This window comes from Bactrocera tryoni, chromosome 2, assembly GCF_016617805.1.
Source record: "Bactrocera tryoni isolate S06 chromosome 2, CSIRO_BtryS06_freeze2, whole genome shotgun sequence".
In the NCBI taxonomy this organism is placed as follows: domain Eukaryota; kingdom Metazoa; phylum Arthropoda; class Insecta; order Diptera; family Tephritidae; genus Bactrocera; species Bactrocera tryoni.
Window position 1 is genome coordinate 68,755,055 of NC_052500.1, and position 21,180 is coordinate 68,776,234.

Here is a 21,180-nt window from a genome sequence, read left to right on the forward strand (position 1 = left end):
TTGCTGGTCAAGCGGCTTCAGTTCTTGCGTCAATTTGATCTTGTAAAGGTGTGAGCTAATATCTTTTCACAAAATTATCCACAACGACGTGTGAGAATCTTATTTGGGCCTTCCTCAATTGATGTGCAAGTAACAGCAATATTATCGACACTACAAGTACTCCTTTGACTCACTGGCTCGGGCACATTTTCTGCTATGCCTGTGGATTCAAATTTTTCCACTAGACGATTGATCTGACAGACCGATAATGACGACCAGCGGATGGACCAGCGCTCTTAAAATTGAGTCCTTTGACACCGATTCGGTAGTAAATTTTAATAATTTTGACTCGCTTTTGGATCGTATATCTTCGCATGATGAAATAGCAAACCTTACTGAAGATAAATGTCTTATTCGTAGTTCTCTCCTAAAGTTGGGTCAAAAGCCATCGGGATCTTCAAAGCTCATATAAAACATTTTGCTTCTTAATTTAAACAAATATATCTTGCTTAAAGTCCACCTTTCATGTTCCCTTGTTTTCCGTTCCCTTTGATTAAATTTTCATATAAAACGACGCATTACTGAATTTAAGGTTTTTAATTCTTTAGTTCCGCACATGCCTAGGGGTGATTGACGAAGTTGGTGGGTTCTTGAAACATCATGAAATAAAGACGTTTAAAATTCGTTCTACTTTTGATAAAAATGGATTAGATTAAGGTAAATGGTCGATCAGAACAGGGATCTCACTTAGATAGCTTTTAACGTTGGTCCCTTGAAGTACCTAGAAGTTTTATAAGGCTATATAGATCCTCACAAATTGACGAATCGCTTTGAGCAGATCATTAAGGGGTTGTAAAACGGGTACGAATCCGAGCGGTACATCCTGGGTAACGTTGAATCATTTACGATCTCTACTTTAATGAAATACATATATGTAGTAAATATACATATATATTTTTTTTATTACTTTCAGATTAAAATCTCCAATTAGCGAAACGCAAAATGATCGAGCCCGACTTGGACGACACACATCTCTGCATCAAATGCAGCTCTACCATTGTTGGACTCGAGGCATATATCCAACACCGAAAAACACAATGCACCAATCTCAATAGCACCGCTGCAAGTAGTAAGCGGGAGCACACCACTACGCACACGGTGCACTCGGAAATAATAACAACGCCACGTGCACATCTCGATCACACCTACGACGCGTTCACGTTTGCCGAGCCGGAGTCGTATGTCAAAGATTCAACACACGGTGGTAAAACCTCAAAATCGCTGTCCGACGCTTACGAGCTGCCATACGAGCTGGGCGCCGATGTGTTCTTCTCCTCACTGCAGCTACAAAGCGTACAAGCAGCCGGGCCCTCAACGAGCGGAAAGCAAGGGCTGAGCGCGACGAGTCAATCGCTGAGCAGTCTGCAGCAGCGACAACAAAAACCCGATCATACCGTACATATTGGTGCTCCAGATGAGCCTTGGATGTCAGATGCGCAAGCAAGCAGCAGTAATGTAGAGCAGCAACAAAAATCCTATGAAGTTTTTAAACCGCTTACATTCGTGCACGAATCACCCGACGCAAGTGAGGAGGAAGAAGAGGATGTGGATGTGGAAATGGATGAGGATGATGATGACTATGATCCGATAGCAGATGCGCATGCGAATGGTGGCAAATGGAAACCACCAACAATGCGTCACTCACCACCGGTGGTGCCCGAGACGCATACCGGTGGCAAATGGCGACCCGAATATAGACCCGAACTGAATGTTACACATGCACAGCTCACACGGCTATCACCGAACTGGGACGAGGCGGTCGAGGAAGTGGAAAATGTCGAACTACTTGAAGGTCAGCATCCGCCTGCCGAACACACGAAAGGTAAATGGATACCCGGCACCAAAATGCAACGGCTCGAATATAAGGAGGAAGTAGTCGAATTAGCCAAGTCGGCAAATCAAGCATACTGGTGTAATATCTGTTGTCGACGTTTGAAGAGCAAAACAAATTACGAGAACCATCTAAAGACCGGTTATCACCGCAAACGTGCGGAGCCCGAACGGCAGCTCGAAAAGGCGGCGCTAGGCAATATACAACGTGTTGAATTAAGTAAAAGTTTATTGGCAGCGGCCTTGGCGGAACCCAAACCAACTACCAGCAGCAGTGGTGTTGTAAAAAAGCGTAAACGTCGTGCTACCTACATTAAATGTCAACTCTGCAAGCACAGCATGTTGCGTCATCTAGTGGGCAAGCACTTGATATCGCACTTTCACTACCGACGTATGCAGCTGAATCCCACGAAGTCACTGCACATGATACTAGACAATATACATTCGGTGGTGCTGCAGTCACCATTCCAGTGTCGCCCCTGCCGCTTCTATACGAACACCGAAGAGATGTTTCTGCAGCACTGGAGCTCGCCCACACATTTGGACGCCACCGAGGGGCTCGGCAAATTTTGGTGCAGTTATTGTCACTTCGAATGCGAGGACAACAATCAAATGCGACGCCATCTGCTCAGCGCCGAACACAAGGAGGTCATATTGGCCATTAATCGTTCCGTGCCCATTTGCATTAGCAAAAAATTGAGCATCGACTGCAATCGTTGTCGTCAGAGCTTCCGTTACAACGCCGAGTTGCGACGACATGCCTTGCTCTGTCATCCCGACAAGGAATTGTGCGGCACCGCATCGGACGGCTATCAAAGTCGTTACAAGTGTGAGTTATGCGCGGACAGTTTTCGTTCGAAGGTCGCGTTACAACGTCACGAGAAGAACAAGCACAGCATCAGTAAATATTTCTGTTCCATATGCAAATTGGAATTCAATACGCCTTGCAAGGCGCGCAGGCATCGCAAAACGTTGCAGCATCGGAATTGTGCCGCAGCAGCGGAGAAGAATGCGGGTGTGCGACGTGTGGCGTCCGCGAAGGACGTCAAGAGTTGTGATAAATGCAATTTCGTGTGAGTAAATTAAGTTATTTAACGGTGTTTTTTTTTCGAAATAAAAATAAATCTGTATTTCATCTCACTTACAGCGCCTCATCGGAGGTTCAAGCAATGCTACACGAACTCTCACATCACAAGAGCGGTATTACTATGCGTAATGTCGTGATTGCCAAAGCTAGTAGCACCACAAGCACCAGTAAAAACAATAAACTCACCGATAAAACACAGAAATCTAAAGTAAACGAGCAACCCAAACTGAAGTGCAAGGACTGCGAAGAGCTCTTCGCCGATAAGGCGGCACTTAAAGCACATCGCGAAACCTCGCATCCGCTATTATGCCACGTCTGCTTGAGTTGTGGTCAGAGTTTTGCGCTGGCTCAAGCGCTCGGCCGTCATACGCGCAACTGTCAGCCAAAGCCTAGCACTTCGAAGGAAGCACAGGCCCAGCGCGGCACGGCAAGTGACTGGCGCTGCGACAAGTGTGATTTCAGGTTCGTATTACTAAAATGTATTAAACTCATTACTAAAATTATTAATATAACACCAACCACTCTGCACCCACAGCGCTGCTTACGAATCAGAGCTAATTTTTCATCGTCTCCACCATACCCTTGGTCCGATGGCTAAAAATCAAATTATCGCTTGCCCAATTTGCACGAAAGAGTTTCGTAAGCATTCGTTACGTTGCCATTTGCGACAGCACACGAATGAGAAGATCTTCGCTTGTGAATTGTGTAAAATGAAGTTTTCACGGCGTCACAATCTCAAGGATCACTTGAAGACTGTACATAATGTGCCGGCGGCAGTGCCGGCGGCAGTGCCGAAGGAAATGTCGTCCGCTGGCGAGGAAATCACAAAAGTGAAGAAGAGAAAAATTGATGGCGACAAATTTGCTTGTGGTCTATGCTCCAAAGCATTTAGCACAGAGTGAGTAGACGCATTTTAGAATTTATGTTCCTTTGAACCATCGTCCATGCCTATGCGTCATATAGCTAATTGGTCTTTGTTCGTCGAGAGAGGACTTTACTTCTCAATTCCCTACTCAGTCTTACTTGTTGCTGACCTTGTTGTTGGTATTAATGCTAGTTCCAAGATTGGCAAATTATCTACGACTTCGAACTTACGACTATCAACAATGACGAGGGAGCCAATTCCCGAATGCGACGTCTGTTTGTTTGATGACAAGAGATATTTCGTCTTGCCCTCGTTCACTACCAGACCCATTGGCTTTGCTCTCTTATCCAGTTTGGAGAAAACAGAAACAATTGGTGTTGAGGCCAATGATATCAATTTCATCGGCATACGCCAGCAGCTGTAAACTTTTATAGCAGATTGTACCTTCTCCATTCAGCTCTGCAGCTCGACTTATTTTCTCCTCATTTGGAATCGAACGACTCGTAGAGATCCTTCCCGATCCTGACGTAGCTTTTGGTTTGCTCAACGTCAGTTTATACAGACGTATTAGTTTTGCGGGGGTACAAGCTCCTTTTCGTGGTGTCAAAAGCATCTTTAAAATCGGCGATGAGGTGTCGATCCTCTTTTCATGGGTCTTTTTCAAGATTTGGCGCATGATGAATATCTGGTCGGTTGTTGCTTTTCCAGGCCTAAAGACACACTGATAAAGTCCAATAAGTTTGTTGACAGTGGAATTTAATCTTTCACACAATATGTCGATATAACTTTATTTGCGATGTTTAGGAGACTTAGCCCATGGTATTGAGCGCAGATTGTGGAGTCTTCTTTTTGCGAATTGGCAGAGCTCACTTAATTTCCCATTGTCGAGCATGCTTTCTTCCGACCATTCATTTATTCTTCAAATAAGCTGATGTATGCTTCTTATTAGTTTTTGGTCGCCACATTTGAAAAGCTCGATCGGCAATCCATCGGCACCCGCAGCTTTGTTGTTCTTCAGGCGGGCAATTGCTATTCGAACTTCTTCATGGTCGGGGAGTGGAATGTTGGCTCCATCGTCATCGATTGGGCAATCGAGCCCAGCATTCAGCAGGCTCTGGGCATCAGTCACTAGATCACCTCTGGGGGTTCTCCAATAATCTGCCCCGGTTTTGAAACCTTCTGTTAGCTGTATCCTTTCGTAGAATTTTCGAGCAATACCACTGCCGAGGTTATAAAGCTTTGCAAATTCGTCCCGCTTCCCTCTTCAACTCTCCGTTTCTGTCCATTATGGTCGTTTGTAACGTTTCGAGGTTGGCAGTCGTGATATTATTAGCTCATAATAAAGTACGCCCTTTAGAAACCCTCACGGCGTTGCCGTTGAGTTTGAATTGCTGGTTTCATTTGACCGGGTTTCGTCTTCTATTGTGAGAAAAAAATAATAAGACAATAGTGCCAAATGTCACATCAAAATAATCATTAGTTTTTAGTATACACTTGTCTTTCTGAAGTACCTAAAGTGCATTCGCCGATTTTTTTGAAAGATCGTTTGGGCCTAAGAAAAGTGAAAGCACGATTGGTTGCAAAATATCAAAATTTTTTCGAAAAACAGCATTCCATTGACATCTGTGAAACAGTGCTTTCCGACTAGCAAGCTGTCCTTAAACGTATTATTACTGACGATGAGTCCTCGGATTTATGTCTACGACCCGAAAACAGGCGATCAATCTGCGCATATTCTGATAAAGGTGAGCCGAAGCCGAAAAAGTCATGTCAAAGTAGGTCAAAACCCCAATGTTATGTTGACCGCTTTCTTCAATTATCGATGTGTGGTGCACTCTGAATTCCTTACGACTGGCCAAACTATCAACAAGAAAGATCATTTGAGTGTCATGCATCGTTTGTGCGAAACTATTCGTAAAAAAAGGCCGGAAATATGGACCGACAACTCTTGGTTTTCGCACCACGATAATGCACTGTCTCATACTTAATCGATTCTTCGTGATTTTTTCGCCAAATTTTTAAGCAATATCTTGCCGCCACCACCATATTCGTCTGATTTAGCTCCGTGTGACTTCTCGCTTTTCAACAAACTCAAACGATCGCACCGACGAAGCCGTATAAGACATTGAACGTGAATTCGTGGATTGAAAAACACGTTGGCACAAGTTTATTGGGGCCAAGGAGGTTAACTTGGAGGGGGACGACATAGATTTTGAGGAATAAATTAATTTTTTTTCAATTATGAAAAAAGTCTTACTAGTTTTTGTTTTGTACATAGTATATAATTAGAGAACCAATATCATCCTCGATACCCTTAAACAAGTCCTTAGCATTCAAGAGGTGCATCCTTATCCGAACTCCGATTTCATCCTTTATACCTTAGCTTTAAATATCATTTCCGGTTTCTAATCTAGAAAATGATGCCTTAAAAGCTTAAAAGCCTTAGCCTTTCTTTATTCTCTGTTTTCTCTATTTCACCCCCAAACTTATTTTAAATAACTGTCAAAATTAATTTAAAATTTACGAATTCTACGCAAACCATTCTTGGCGACAGCTGTTTTTCCCTCCGGCCGTTTATTTCTTCGCCATAATTATTTTCTATGAAACATGTCTGCAGTAACTAATAAACCGGCCAAGCGGACCCTCAAGTAAAATGACTAATATAAATATTGTAAAATAGTGAACAAAGACTTATATTAAAATTCGTCCTTCTGTGTATGTGTGTGTGTTGACCAAAAATAGTTTCAGGAGTATATTACGCCGGTACCCTCATTAAAAATAACAACAATATTACGATACACCACAACGCCATGAACAGCAATGTCGCCAATATTTGTGTACATAAAATGAACGCAAAAAAAAAATTTGGTTTTGCAAAATTAAATGTCGACAAAATTAAGAAATAACAACACCGACCACAAATTGAAAATTCCTGCCCGAAAAGCGGTACGAAAAAATTCAATACAAAGTCTACAAAGAAATGAAAATAACTAAGATGCCCAAATAACTCATTAATATGGGGGTAGAGGTAGGTGTGTAAAGGGGTAACTAGCAAACACACACGAACCTTTTTTGCTGCCTTACACACAAGTTTTGCGCCAAGGACTGCTCATATGCAGTTGTTTGCTACGAGAGCGGGTGCTAAACGCCTCAAAGTATGCAATGCATGCACAAATCACATACGCGGTTTTCGGCGTAGCATGCAAAACGCCGCTAAGCAAAGCGAACCTTGTGTATTATTATTATTGTTTTCTTTTCTTTCACTTTGCCTTTGGTCGAAAATTTACTGCGCATTCGAATTGCACTGCAGGCCATGGAATTTGCATTTGTAAATGCGCTTTATAGACACTCAGGCGTATTATAGTGTGAGAACAAAAGGAGTACCATAATTTGTGGAAAAAAAGATTGCGTGCGATATTTCTTGCAAACTGCATAATTGTGGAAAAGCGTTTTTGAAAGTGGATGCGATAAATCCAGGGCTTTTTGAGTCTTCTCTAGTTAATTGGAAAATACATACCACATAAAGGGGATACTGTTGTTCTATCATCACTAAAAAGTTAACCAGTTTGCTCTCACCTTTCATAAATGACGAGAATTATTGTCATACATTTTCTCTATTCCGTTCCGTTGCGCCATTTTTTTCTGTTTTGACATAACAAAACAATGTTAAGTGTTCTCTACTATATTATTGCTGAATAAAGTCATAAATCGCATCACATCTTTGTTACATAAGCTTGACTATTATCAGAATAATGGAATGGAATCTCCGATCCATCGTAATCGATTAGAAAATCGGGTTTACCATCTCCTGAGTTATACTTTCACTGCCAGCATTCTGGAGAAGTGTTCCCTCCATAATTTCAGTAAGCTCTGGGCATGAGTTACCAGATCACCTCTGGGGGTTCTACAAAAGTCAAACTCCTCGTATTCACACATTTCGTCCTCTCTTTGTTTTGTCTGCAAATGCGTCTCGCTTCCCTTTTTATCTCGCGGTATCTATTCCATTCCGCACGTGTTGTGGTCGATTGTAACGTCTGTTTTCTCCCACTGCAACACAGCACTCATATTGGTTTCACCACACTTCTCTTATACCGAGTTGCTGATGAGTGCGAGTGCGTATTTCGGCTGCAACAAGATAGTGGACCGAGTCAATATTAGAACCTCGTAGCGTACGCACGTCTAAAACATTGCAGACCTGTTTTCCGTCTATCGCAGCATCATCGATTTGGTTTTTAGCTTTTCGATCCGGAGACAGCCAGGTAGCTTGATGAATTTTCTTATTCTATCATCCAGTACTACAGATAACCCTACTTCGGGCCCCAGCGAAGTCGATCAGCCTCAACCCATTTGGATATACTTCATCATGAATGCTGAATTTACAGACCACTTACCCAAATATACCTTCCTTGCCCTGCCTGGCGTTAAAGTCGCGCTCCAAGCTCTCATAGAAGGCATCTGTAGTCACATCGTTTTTCTCTTCTATTAGAGCGTGGGCGCAAATTGGCGATATGTTGAAGAACTTCCCGTTGATGAATTTGCACTCCTTTATATGGCCATTGTTGTAAATGCCACAAAGACCTACTCGTCTCAGTCTTTGTCTTGCGGTGATGTCAGCCAATTAAGGGACTGGACATTCCAGGTGCATGCTTTTAAATCACAATGCTCAACACGTCTTAAAAAGAGGGGTTCTCATCTTCTCATCATCCACATCTGTTTCCTTCTTTTCATTGGTAGTGTTTTGTACGTGGCAGGTCCCAAACCCAGCACACAACCCTGGGGTGGGGATGCTTCCTTAGACTTCAAACGAATGTTTCTTGGCTACCCAGAGGATACTTGGTTTAAGACCGGAAGTCATGAGCTGCTTGAGCCATAGGGAATGACGCTCAGAGAAGTTTCCTCACTTGCGTGAACTTCTACACATGGCTCTATTCTCCATACATTTACACTTACCCTTCACTTTTATGCTTCTTCTTTCCAAATGGAAGTTCATTTAATTTTACCCAGCTTCTTTTTCGCATTTTTGAGGAACCGTTCGAGAAATGCTACTTAGTTAAGGAAAAGCCAACCCATTCTATAGCTATAAAAACAGCATCTGACATCTTTATCTATCCTTTGATTGATTGCTTGGAAAGCAATGTCGAAAAACGTCTAACCGCATCCTATTCTTCATTAGGATTATTATACTCCCAAGAGAATCTCAACTTAGTACAATTAAATAACTTTCTACTCTTGTTTCCAATTCATTTTCGATTCATAACCATCAGAAGGATGGCTATTCGCAATCGCAATCGCACTTTTTTTGTTGCTTAAGCCACCATACTTCATTTGCATTATGCAGATTTAGATTTATCAAATTTCTAGAGGTAAACACTCTGCGTTGCCCCTCATATTACTCCATTCCCTATTTACTAAAAGTAGAAACCTTTTAGTTTGTTCACTAGCCCTTTTTTCTTCTCTGGCCCTACAACCGTCGACCGGTCTGAACCGAGAACACAAAGCTTCGCTAGCAGCTTTTATTGCTTGCCAGCTGTACATTCCAATTGTAGGCAAGTCCCTTATACATTTGGTTCTTCTATTTGATGCGTAGACACCCTTGCTTCCGTTGCCCACCCTTAGATCATGAATATAAGGATCTTTTCTCTGGAATCCTCTTCAATGCGCACGACATTGTCTAACCTCCATATTCGTTAAATTTTTATACACTTAACTATATCCATGTCGCCGTAGAGGTCATACTGCTCGTCACTCGGATGGCTCCACAGAGTTTGCAAAGAACAGTTCTCCCGAATGATCTAAGTGTTTTCTCATCATGGTTCTTCGTCGATGATTCTAGGCCGTATAAAAAGACAGGAATGATAAGTGACTTATACAGCGTATAAGCAACTCCTGTCAGTGCAGTCGAAAGCGGTAGCGGAAAGTTTTTATCATCTTCGCTTGTTTTAGGCAGAAATTGCTGGTTTTGTAGTAAAAAAGATCAGCAATTTCAGGGGAATCAGGACAGTAATGGAAAGTGTTGCCAGAAACAGGAAACTTCACTTCTACTGGGTGTCACGTCCCAGTAAAACGTGATCAACATTGCGAAATTCTTTGTCTATATGACGATCTGGACAGCAGCATTTTAAAGAAAATCAAAAAACGAGCTACTCGCGTGCAAAACTGCAAAAGTCATGTGCAAAGCGGTACATCGGAATTACACAAAATTCTTATTAGCACTCGATAGAAGAAACTGTAGGAACATGATAGGAATACTGACTGGTTGCTGTCTGGTGGCGACACGCCCGCAGGATGGGGCTGACAGATTGCGAAGTCTGCGGAAAATGTCTAGAGCAAGACACCAGGGAAACAATGGAGCATCTCTTGTGCACTTTTTCAGCATTGGTAGGACTACGCTGTAAGCTTCTGGGGTCCTCACGGTATGTTACACTGGAAGAGGTATCGATAGTGGGGCAACAAACAGAGTTTGTTGAAATTTGCGTCAATATCAGGCATCCTAAAGGATGGTTACTTCTCATGGTACTAGTAACTGAACTCCAACTGGTAACGCAAAGAATCAAAACTGGTCTATGCGTGGCTCATTGGCCTACCAGACTAAGTATGACTAGACTAATTTAATTGATTCTTCATTATCTTATCGAAAAAATTCTTTAAAATATACTTATAACCTCAAATTCTTATTCTAGCCATTTCAATTATTTTCTTTCAAAGTATTTCTTACTTTTGAAGAATAAAAAATCATAATTTCCTTCGAAAAAAACATTATAAATATTTCTTTTAGTCTCTTGAATAGTCTTCAGAAAATTTTTTCAAAATAAAATCATACAAATTCACAACCTCAAATTCTCCTCGTTCAAAAAGCTTTGACTTAATACGTGAATATTTCATGTTCGACACATACATTGTCTCCTAAAGTATTTCATACATTTGTAAATTAAAACCATTGAGCTTAAAAATGCAAAGTCTCATGGACCTAATGATGCCACCTCGTCACACATGCAACACCGACAAAGCAAACCCGCGCCAAATTACATAAAAAAAGAATAGAATATTCCTCAACGCCCGAAGTGTTGCATAATTGCACAAGTCATAGTCACCAGTGCATATGTAATGCAAATGGCTCCCGTACTGACCATTCTTGTGCCTGTACACAAGAATTCTATGTCGGATCGCTGCAAAACTAAATAAATAAATGCCGAAATTCTGCATTCCCGGTTGCCATTATGCGCTCTGCTTACAACGCTATCTGCCGGCTTATGAGATATGTATCGGCTGCTCATTGGAGCTGACACTATTTGTGTCGTCCTTTCGCATACACACATACATATGTAACCGATTTCATTGTCGTCAGCAGCGCCAACACAATCACCATCACCATCCATAACAGCGTCATTGTCGCTGGCCGTCAAGCGAAGCGCTTGTTGGCGCTGGCTGTTGAAATGAAGTTTTGTTAAATTGAGTCTCAAGTGACGAACATCACACAAAAACACAAAAAAAAAAAAACAAAAAAATAAAAAAAAATATATAACGAAATAGCAAGAAAAGTAGAAAATAAGAAATGAAAATGAAAAATTCTTACAACGAATTCCTAATGCGTGGCGCTGACAACTAAGCTGCTGCTGGCTGGTGACTGGTGGCTGCCGCAGGATAACGCGGTGTGAGCGCGGCACTGTAGCGCATATGAATTGATCAGGATTGCGGCACCACATCAATGTGTGCAATGTGCACTGTCTGAAGCATTTAAAGTGAATCGTAAGTTGGTTGGTTGTGGCACTGGAGGCCATTAAAATGAATTGCACTGCACTTTGTGCCATCAACAGAGAGCTGGTGGACCAGCGCGTATTGCATGCAGCAGCGCGCTGAAGTTGGTGTTGGTGTGGTGTACCAGAGACCGTTGTTAGAGATGGCAGTGTTTGTGTGAGCGACATAAAATAAACTCCCGGACAGAGCACTGAATGATGCAATATAGAAATAACTAAAGCAAAATACGTTCAAAATAAAATAAGTGGCGAGCAAATGCAGAAAGCAACAACAACGACAAAAGCACAAAGTTGTGAAAAATGAAAATGTGAATTTGAAAAAGGAAACGAGAAAAATGGTTAACTTCGTTTGCACCGAAGCTATAATACCATTCACAAATGCACAATATTCCACGGATAATTGATTTTGATTCGTCAGTTTGTATGGCAGCTATATGTTATGGTGGTCCGATCTGAACCAGTTCTTCGGAGATTGTATTGTTGGCTTCGGAAATAATTCTTACTAAATTTGGTTAAGCTATACCGGCAAATAAAAAAGTTTTCCATACAAAAACTTGATGTTGAACGTTCAGTTGTATGGCAACTATTAGCTATTGCCGACCGATTTGAGTTATTTTCGTCGGAGGTTGTATTGTTGGCTTTGGAAATAATTCTTGCTAAATTTCGTGAAGATATCTTGAAAAATGAAAAAGTTTCCCATACAAGGAGATGATTTTGAACGTTCAGTTTGTATGACAGCTATATGCTAGAGTAGTCCGATCGGAACTATTTCTTGAAAGATGGTATTGCTGATTTGGAAAATAAACCATACCGGAATTTGGAGAAGATATCTTGCAAAATGGAAAAGTTTTCCATACAAGAACTTGACCCCGATCTTTCAGTTTGTATGGCAGCTATATGTTATAGTATTCCGATATCGTTGATTCCGACAGAAAAGCAACTTCTTGCGAAGAAAAGCACGTGTGTAAAATTTCAGAGCGTTATATGAAAAACTGAGGGAAAAGTTCGTGTATATACAGACGGACGACAGATCGACTCAGACTCAGATCCTATTGATCCTTTATATATATCTATTATATGTGTTACAAACTTCGCGGCAAATTAAATAAATCCTGTTCAGGGTATAAATTGAAAAAAGTAGAAAAAAAGCACACAAAGCATCAAAGAAAGTAAAAAGTTAGAAAGCTCGCTCTTCATGCGGCCGCTGCGTGGAGAATAGCAGCCAACTTCACAACACATTTGCGCCATTTCAATAAAAGTGAATTGCTGCGCATTGAAATTGCAAAACACAGTCAGAGCGTGTAGGGGCGCGGTGCGGCGCTAGCATGTCAGCGCAGCGCGCGCTCGACTGATGAGGAAGTGTTTTGGTAGTGGGAAAGCTTTAAATTCTCAATGCTGCCTTAAGTGCAGTGGACCAATGCCGCAACGACTGCAAGACTATACGATGTGGCGCACTATGAAATCTAGCACTGCAAATGCACGGTGCGTCAGTGAGTGAGTGACGACCTCAAACTTAGAGACAGCCAGCCAACCAACGAACCAAATAGCCAGTCAACCAGCCAGCCAGCAGTCAGTGTGCTAAACAAGCGTCGACGTCGACGACTTTTGTTATTGCCACACCATTGCTAGCAATCGTCCAGTACCATCAACTCACTAAGTAGGTTGTTTGTTGCACACCCAACCCAACCCAATCCAATTCAACTCAACTCAACCCAAAATGGGTGCAGAAGAAATGTGACCACCGACCACTGACTGCTGACTACTGCTGCTGCTGCTGCTACTCTTGCTAGTTAGTTGGCTGCATTGCATACTTGCTGTCGTCGTTTGGTCGTTAGTCGTAAAAGAAAAGTATCTACATCAAAATACAGCGACAATAATTTTAAATGAGCACTAAAATAAATTTTACCAAATAATCACTATACGGGAAGTGTTCGTCGACTAGTAGTCGCAACTTCTAGAAAATCGTAATTTTTTTTCGTAATTACTTTTTATATTTCTTTTGCGTCCATATTTTTGTTGAAAATTCCATTTGAAGGAAATGTTTCTAATGAAGTTGCAACATTAGAAAATTTACTGTTCTGTTGCAGCTGCGATTTCGGTGATCTTTAAGTAATTAGTAGTCTGGTGTTCTACTTCTAGTACTCGTCTCTAATTAAAAAATTAAAATGTTCTCTGAACATCAATATTTACTTGGTTAGTTCAATAGCAAACTAAGGTAGTTCGAAAATGTCTGACCTTTCCTCAATAGCTTACAAGTACTTTGTATGAAAATTATTTCGAATATCTTAGCATAGTTTAACTCATAAGAAATGTAGTGTAGTTGAGCTTGTTAAAAAATTAGTTGGCCTAATGACTTCTCATACATCTCCCATTCAACACAGATGAAGTTAAGTTTGGTTAGATCAGTTTTGTTTGTGGTTGGGTTCTACCTTTGGTCAGCCTGATTTGTGTTTTAGTCGATTACGGAACTTTTGACTTATATAAGTTGACGTTATAGAATGCCCTCATGCCAGTTGCTTTAATTCATCTCGATTCCTACTTTATTGTGCGGCTATTGGTGGAGTCTTTTAGATTCGAAGCTCTTTGAAATATATGGGATATATATATTCTTTAGTGGCGTAGACACCGCTTACGAGGTTGTAGCCCAAAAATTAGCAAAATAAGGCAGTCTAAACTGATGTTAAGCAATACCAAAATCTCAGTCAGGATCGGGAAGGACCACTCCGAGCAGTTCGATACCAAACGAGGTTACAGACAAGGCGACTGCCTATCGTGCGACTTCTTCAATCTACTCTTGGAGAAAATAGTTCTAGCTGCAGAGCTGAATAGAGTGTACAGCTTATGGCGTACGCCGATGGTATTGCTATCGTTGGCCTCAACAACCGCGCCGTTAGTTCTGCTTTCTCCAGAATGAATAAGGAAGCGAAGCAAATGGGTCTGGTAGTGAACGAGCACAAGACGAAGTATCTCCTGCCATCAAACAAACAGTCGTCGGACTTGTGACTAGGCTCGAATGTCATTGTTGACAGTACATAACTTCGAAGTCGTAGATAATTCCGTCTATCTTGGAACCAGTATCAACCCCAACAATAATGTCTGCCTCGAAATCCAACGCAGAATAACTTTTGCCAACACGTGCTACTTCGGACTGAGTACACAGTTGAGAAATAAAGTTCTCTCTCGACGAACAATAACTCGCGTTCTTAATAATTAATTACATATTTTGTATCACAAGAGAAAAGTATAAAGTCTTGGTTGATGTGTAAATTCGATTAAATTAAGATTTCAGAATACCCATATATGGTGCAAACCGAAAAAAACTTTCTGAAGATTAAGAGAGAATCTCATATTGCTATCAATTCTTAATTGAACTCTATTAGACTATATCGTTTACCCACTTTGTCACTCACCAGTAGCATAGGTATAGTATAATCCTTGGAACATTTCAGAGAAATTTCCATTCGGTTTTTGGATGATTAGAAGTACATCCAACACATCTGATCAAATTTAACTCGGACTGGTACATTTAAGTTGCACGTGTGAACCGAGTGAGTTGCGGCTTTAACGCCAGAGTGGTCAAAGAAGTTATCTTTGACAGAATGGTCGGTTATCTGGCTGTCTCCGGATCGAAAAGCAACCAACCCACTCGATCATGTTGAAATAAACGGAAGACACGTCTCCAGTGTTTTAGATGTACGTATGCTTCGAGGTCCTAACATTGACTCGGACCACTATCTAAGATAAGAACCCGCCTCTGTGCAACAGCAAACGAACGTCAAGAAACACAAGGAAGATTCGACGTTGAGAAGCTGCAATCACAACAAACTGCCTACCTCGCAGCGTTACAATCCCCCACAATAAGTGCGGGATGGGATAGAAAACGAGAGTTGGAGAGGCAAGGGACACACATTTGAACTTGACGAGCTGACCGACAGGGGAAATGCTCGAAAATTCTACAAAAAGATGCCGCGACTAACAGAAGATTTCAAGACCGTAGCATGGCTCTTGTATAGCCCCCAGAAGTGATCCAGTGACTGATGCCCAGATCATACTAAAGGAGGAAACACTACTCCAACCTGCTAAATTGTAATGAAAGCATAACACCAGGAGATTCTCCAATCATGATTATGGAGTGGAAGTTCCATTGCCGGACAATGAAGAAATTCAGTCTGAAGAACAATAAAACCGTGGGCCGATGGATTTCCGGCCGAGCTGTTCAAATGCGGCGGCGAAGAACTGATAAGGAGCAAGCATTAGAATCTTTGTAGAATACAAGTATAGTCGAACGCAAGCATGTCCGACGATTAGAATTTAAGTGTGCTCTGCCCAATCCACAAAAAGGGAGACCCCACAATCGACGACAACTGAGGTGAGAAAGCCTCCTCAACATCGCGTATAAGGTTCTATCGAGCGAATTGTACGAATGATTAAAGTCACCGTCAACAAACGGAGTGGACCTTATCAGTGTGGCATAAGCTTAGAATTGTAGAGAAAGTATTTTCTAACAACGATTGGTGCTTTACCAGTAATTACAAGGTTCCGGAAGTCCATAGTATACGAAGAAGTATCTACAGTCCTTAAGTCGTTCAGACGTGATTTCAACAGCGGACAAGATAAAAAGGAGAAAAGAGAACACATTAAATAATATTAGTCAAGGGTTAAAGCTCCACTTGACAGGAGTTTACTTAAATTTGCAAACTGCTGTTTTAAATAATCTTTGTCGCAACAAAATTCTCAAAATACTCATACCTCCAATGAAGTATCTTGAATTGTGTTCAAAGTACTTCACAAAAATAAATATCCAAAAATCTTGCAACAAAATATTTACCACTTTCTAGCAAATCCAAGGCATAATTTTTGTATGCAATGCGCGAATAACGGCATCTTTGCCTAGAAGAATGCTTGAAGAAACTTTCCTAATTACAAAGGCAATAATCCGTGCTTAGTATGGCGCTGACAATGATGGAGCTGATGCCTCGAAACGAATGAGTGCCAGCAGGCAAATTTTGCTGCCAGAAGGAAGTGTGTGTGCGTGTGTCATTTGTGAGGATTGGCATTACAGCAGACGTGTCAGGACTGATAGTTTAAAGGTAAACACATGATACTTTGTGCACCAGCATGCCAAGACCGCGCTAACCGGAAGCGCGTGATGTGTGTGAGCGTGTGTTTCTGTATGTAATTACTCGCACCGACGGAAAATTGTGCGAAAAGTGCAAGGATATGTTGCAAGATGGCAGGCACAAATAACGGTAGATGCGTCTTATTGGAATACGAAATTAACAGACAACAGCAGCAACAACAACACGAACATGTCGCAGAACAAACGTGAACTGCTGTGTGTCATAAATATTTATGCGAGTTTTGGGAACATCCAACACAATGTGCCGAAAAGGGGAGGGGAACGACTTGCTCGAGCAACTTGAGATCACGAAGATGACAAAGAAGGCAGTGGAGTAGCTGCATTGTAATGCAGATGCTGACAAACATTTAGTTGTTTTAGTTGGAGTGTATGAATGTGTGAGTGAGTGTGTGTGTTTAGGAGATGCAAGACGTTGAAATAACTACACTGACAACATATTCTGACAAGGCAATCACAATGCAACACCCACCTATCGACTGAACGAAGTAAACACCTGCTTTAGGAGGCGTACTACTTTGGTTTTATACCCAGGCAGCATGTTGCTAGAGTAAAATAGTTTTGTTCACCAAATTGTTGTTAGTAGCCAAGCGAAGCCAGGTCCTTCTCTACCTAGTCTTTCCAACGAAGTGGAGGTCTTCCTCTTCCTCTACTTCTCCCGGCGGGTACTGCGTCGAATACTTTCAGAGCGGGAGTCTTTTCGTCCATTCGGACGACATGACTTAGCCAGCGTGAACCATGTCGTATATCTCATATTTTTTGAAACAGAGAATCAGCACAATGGTTCATATGCTATCAAATTTTTCCATCTTTTTGACTCTTAAAAGAACTGTGCCGGCAGCTTGGTTGGCCAAAAATAAATCAAGTCAATTGTTCTGATGTGAGGGCGTCCTGCATCGACCAGAACAAATAGCAGTCAGAAGAAGCAAGGTCGAGCAATGTCATGATGGAAAATAATTTTCTCGTATCTGCTCACAAATGCTGGATGTTTTTCGGGAATCGCTATCTTATATTTGATGAGTTATCAGTTACGTTTCTCATTAAACCTATAACATAGCAGGGTGTTCTCAACCACCAAATTCAACGCAATACTTTGAGCTGAGTTCAGGCCACAGGTTGACGGTCTAAGTTCCTAATTTAGCTGTGAACATGCAGCAAACACCCTCTAACCAAGAACGACAGGAGTAGAGGGTTCGGTTTAAAAGATCTGAAATATCGTACGAATATCCAGTCACGAGGTGAATAAATGGCGCTTCTACTTAAGCAACCACAAACGCGGAAAACATACCCATAAGAAGGAGGCAACACACAAACGCAATACGCTATAAACGCAAGCCGTTAGACGAAAAATTCGCAATTACTTAGCTCATCCGGGATGACAGAAGCCGGACAGTGAACGTTCTGCAAGACGTAGGCAAGGTGTGAAAAACAAATAACTAACCTCCGACCAAGAGTACAAACGTTAAACTAACGAATGAAACAACAAAGCAGCACCACGATTTTGAAAAACGATATCTAAATATCGAATTTGGACCGACCGCTGTGGCATTCTATTACCTCAGTAAGTAAGAGAAACATCTTGCAGAAGTGGCTTTCATGATAATATCACAGGTGCCTATGTCCCATTACTACCATGGCAGTGCCTCAAGTACGTTCGATGTTACGTCATTCAGACTCAGTTGATTTAAATTCCATAAGGTTTCGTGTCAACCATCGTGCGGCCTCCTTACGATGCACAAATTACCACAGGGACCAAAACTGAAACTGTACGATCCCGCGGAGATAGCGACTTGAAGCGAGGGCCCTTACAACATGAAAAACGAAAATAATGAAAACAACATACGAGAACAAAGCCAACAAGTATAGGTCAACGAATTGAACAGACTCAATAATTTCCTAAAAATCTACTGAAAGAGTACAGCAGCCGTTATGACCTCTCATATTATGTTGTACTTGTAAATTATTACCGCGTATAGAAACCCCTTGTTTTAAGAGTCTAAGAGCTAATGCCCATCACAGATCTAGGCTCTTCTATAGAGACATCCTAAAAGTAAAAGGAAGGAAAATGGCAGAGCCACTTTACCTCATAGCTAACGACCTCTCATCGGAAACCGTCTGCACTAAAACCTTGATGATCGAAACGACGCTTCGGATAATAACGAATACCGCGGTCGATGGAATGATGACCTGCACGAGATATACAAATGACAACATTGGTACAGTTCAGCAAAGACCTCCCCACTCATTTGGAAAGACTAGGTGGAAAAGAACCTGGCGACACTTGGAATCTCCAATTTGGCAGTGTTAAGCGTTGTCTACGTCAATAAAGAAGCGGATAAACAGATTAAAAGTTGACTTAGCAGAAAATCTCGAGAATGCCGAACTCACAGTCGTTGGAGTCATATTTTCTTTTTTTTTTTTTAATTTTCTTATAGAATGAGGTATTTAAAGCTGAAGTATGGAACTTTAAACCGCTAAACCTGACCCACTCTGAACTCATGCCACTCCCACGGAAGCACTGGTTTCAGTATTACTTCGAAGAAGTGACGAGTCATTTTAATTATCCTCTGTGATACGAACTGACTGACGGCGAATCTGCTGAAAATGCCTCCGTTTGGCTTCAAAATCAAGATGCCTTCCACTCTCATAGATCTAATTGCGCATGGACCGGCGGACGATCTAGTATATCTAACTGAGAGTAGATATCCTAGGAAAGATCTACTGCAACTGTTTCACCGAAGAGTGAGTGCTGTTTTCAGAAATACCTGAATTTCGGGCATCTTGTCGTCAGTTCGTGTTACTCTGATAGAGCACCAATGAAAGTGCAGAATGTGGAGTAGAGCAGTACAGTGAATGAAATATGTGATGGAATCTTAAAATTTAAACTACCGAAGAAAGCTACCTTGGTAACTAGATTATCTCAATATAGAGTATAATGTTGGTAGTGGAGTCCAAAGATAAATCATTAGAAAAGCTCTAGAATTGATACCTTGTTTGACAGATTTCTGAGGTTATAGATTATATAAATCCGACATCTTTCCGATTTCTCAAACTAACATTAGATCTAAGATCCGGCCGACGATCTAGTATATCTAACTGAGTGCAGATTTCCTAAAATATCGAAAAGAGTTAAGAAACGGGTTTTAACTGAGTTTCTCTCAATCAAAAAAATCAATATTCTGCATTTTGTTTCGAGGGAGTTTTTTAATCCAAAAGAACAAAAGAGAATCCAAGGTTTCTTGCTTAAACTAGTATTTTTCTGAAATAAGTATATGAAGTTATAGAGTTTTATAACCAGTTAAGCTTCCCTATTCCCAGTTTAGATTCTAACAAATATACGGACGGTTTCAAAATAGTATCCGGTTTCACACGAACTTAGTACTTCCTTCATTTACTTAGCAGTATTCGTCTTGTCACTATGCTTCTGCCGCTATAACCCAAAGAACATCATCCGACGTCTCTAACCCCTTCCGCTGCCAGAAGTTTCCTTTGTCTTTGAATACCTTGGAGGCGAAAGCCACTTGCCTGCCGCCAGGGTTGCATTCGCTTGCGAAATGAATGACATGCTCAAGTTGACAGCTGCAACAAGAGAAAGATGCCACAGCCACAACAACAAAAGCGCGACAACAACGCGCACACCTGACGCAAGGCACACGCACACATATGAATGTATGTGCTTAGGCGGCGTAGCGCTCGAGGTGCTAATGTTGCAGCTGTTCGTACATGCCAAGATTGTCGGGCATTAAGCGCGCTACACATACACACCCACATACATACACATACAACACCTATACAAATACATGCAGCAGCATCACAAAGGCGCACAAAAACAAAGTAGCTGCTTGCGCTTGTGTTGGTGTGACGGTGTCGTAGTGGTGCAGGCAATCACCGGTCACAGTGCAAAAACTTGACATGGCACAACAGCAAAAGTTTACGCCTTCAAGTGTGAAACATTTCGTCAGCCATTACCGTTTGTTTGTCCGTCCGCGCCGTCGCTCCTTGCTTTCTCATAGCTGCCGCTTTGAAAGACTTGCTGCGGGAGTATATCTGAAATATTAAGATCTTTCGCCAACTTTATTCCTGTTTATTCGCCATTCGATTGTATTGTGCTGCTTAATCTTCGTCGTCGTCGTCGTCGTCGTCGTCGTTGTCGTCGTCTTCGCTGGCTCTGTCGTTCTCGTTCTCATCGTCATTGTCGTTCACCATATCCCATTGTTCTCTGCCGCGCTTTCTTTTGCGTAATATCTGCGAAGTTTACCTTTTGTATGGCATCGTTATTGTTGTTGTTATAGACATATTCTCACAATGCGGAAACGGAAGCAGTACGAGTACTATGTTGTGTAAGCGTATAGATTCAAAGGTGTTGGTACGGCTTGAGCTTAGCATTGCTCAACTTTATTCGCCAAATATGTGAGAATTTCGGCGATTAGCGCATTGAGAATAAAGTTAAAGCTATTTTTAGGTGCTT

The 21,180-nt window shown here is 41.6% G+C and overlaps 1 protein-coding gene across 1 annotated transcript in view; it reads left to right on the plus strand.

The window, feature by feature from the left end:
- Positions 1-938: 938 nt before the first annotated feature.
- LOC120768013 (cytohesin-1) overlaps positions 939-21,180 on the plus strand; it is a 134,482-nt gene continuing 114,240 nt past the window's right edge. Inside the window, exons 1-3 of the transcript XR_005704728.1 lie at positions 939-2,942; positions 3,017-3,418; positions 3,492-3,854. The gene's annotated coding sequence lies outside the window, so the exon portion shown is untranslated. The remainder of the gene's footprint in view (positions 2,943-3,016; positions 3,419-3,491; positions 3,855-21,180) is intronic.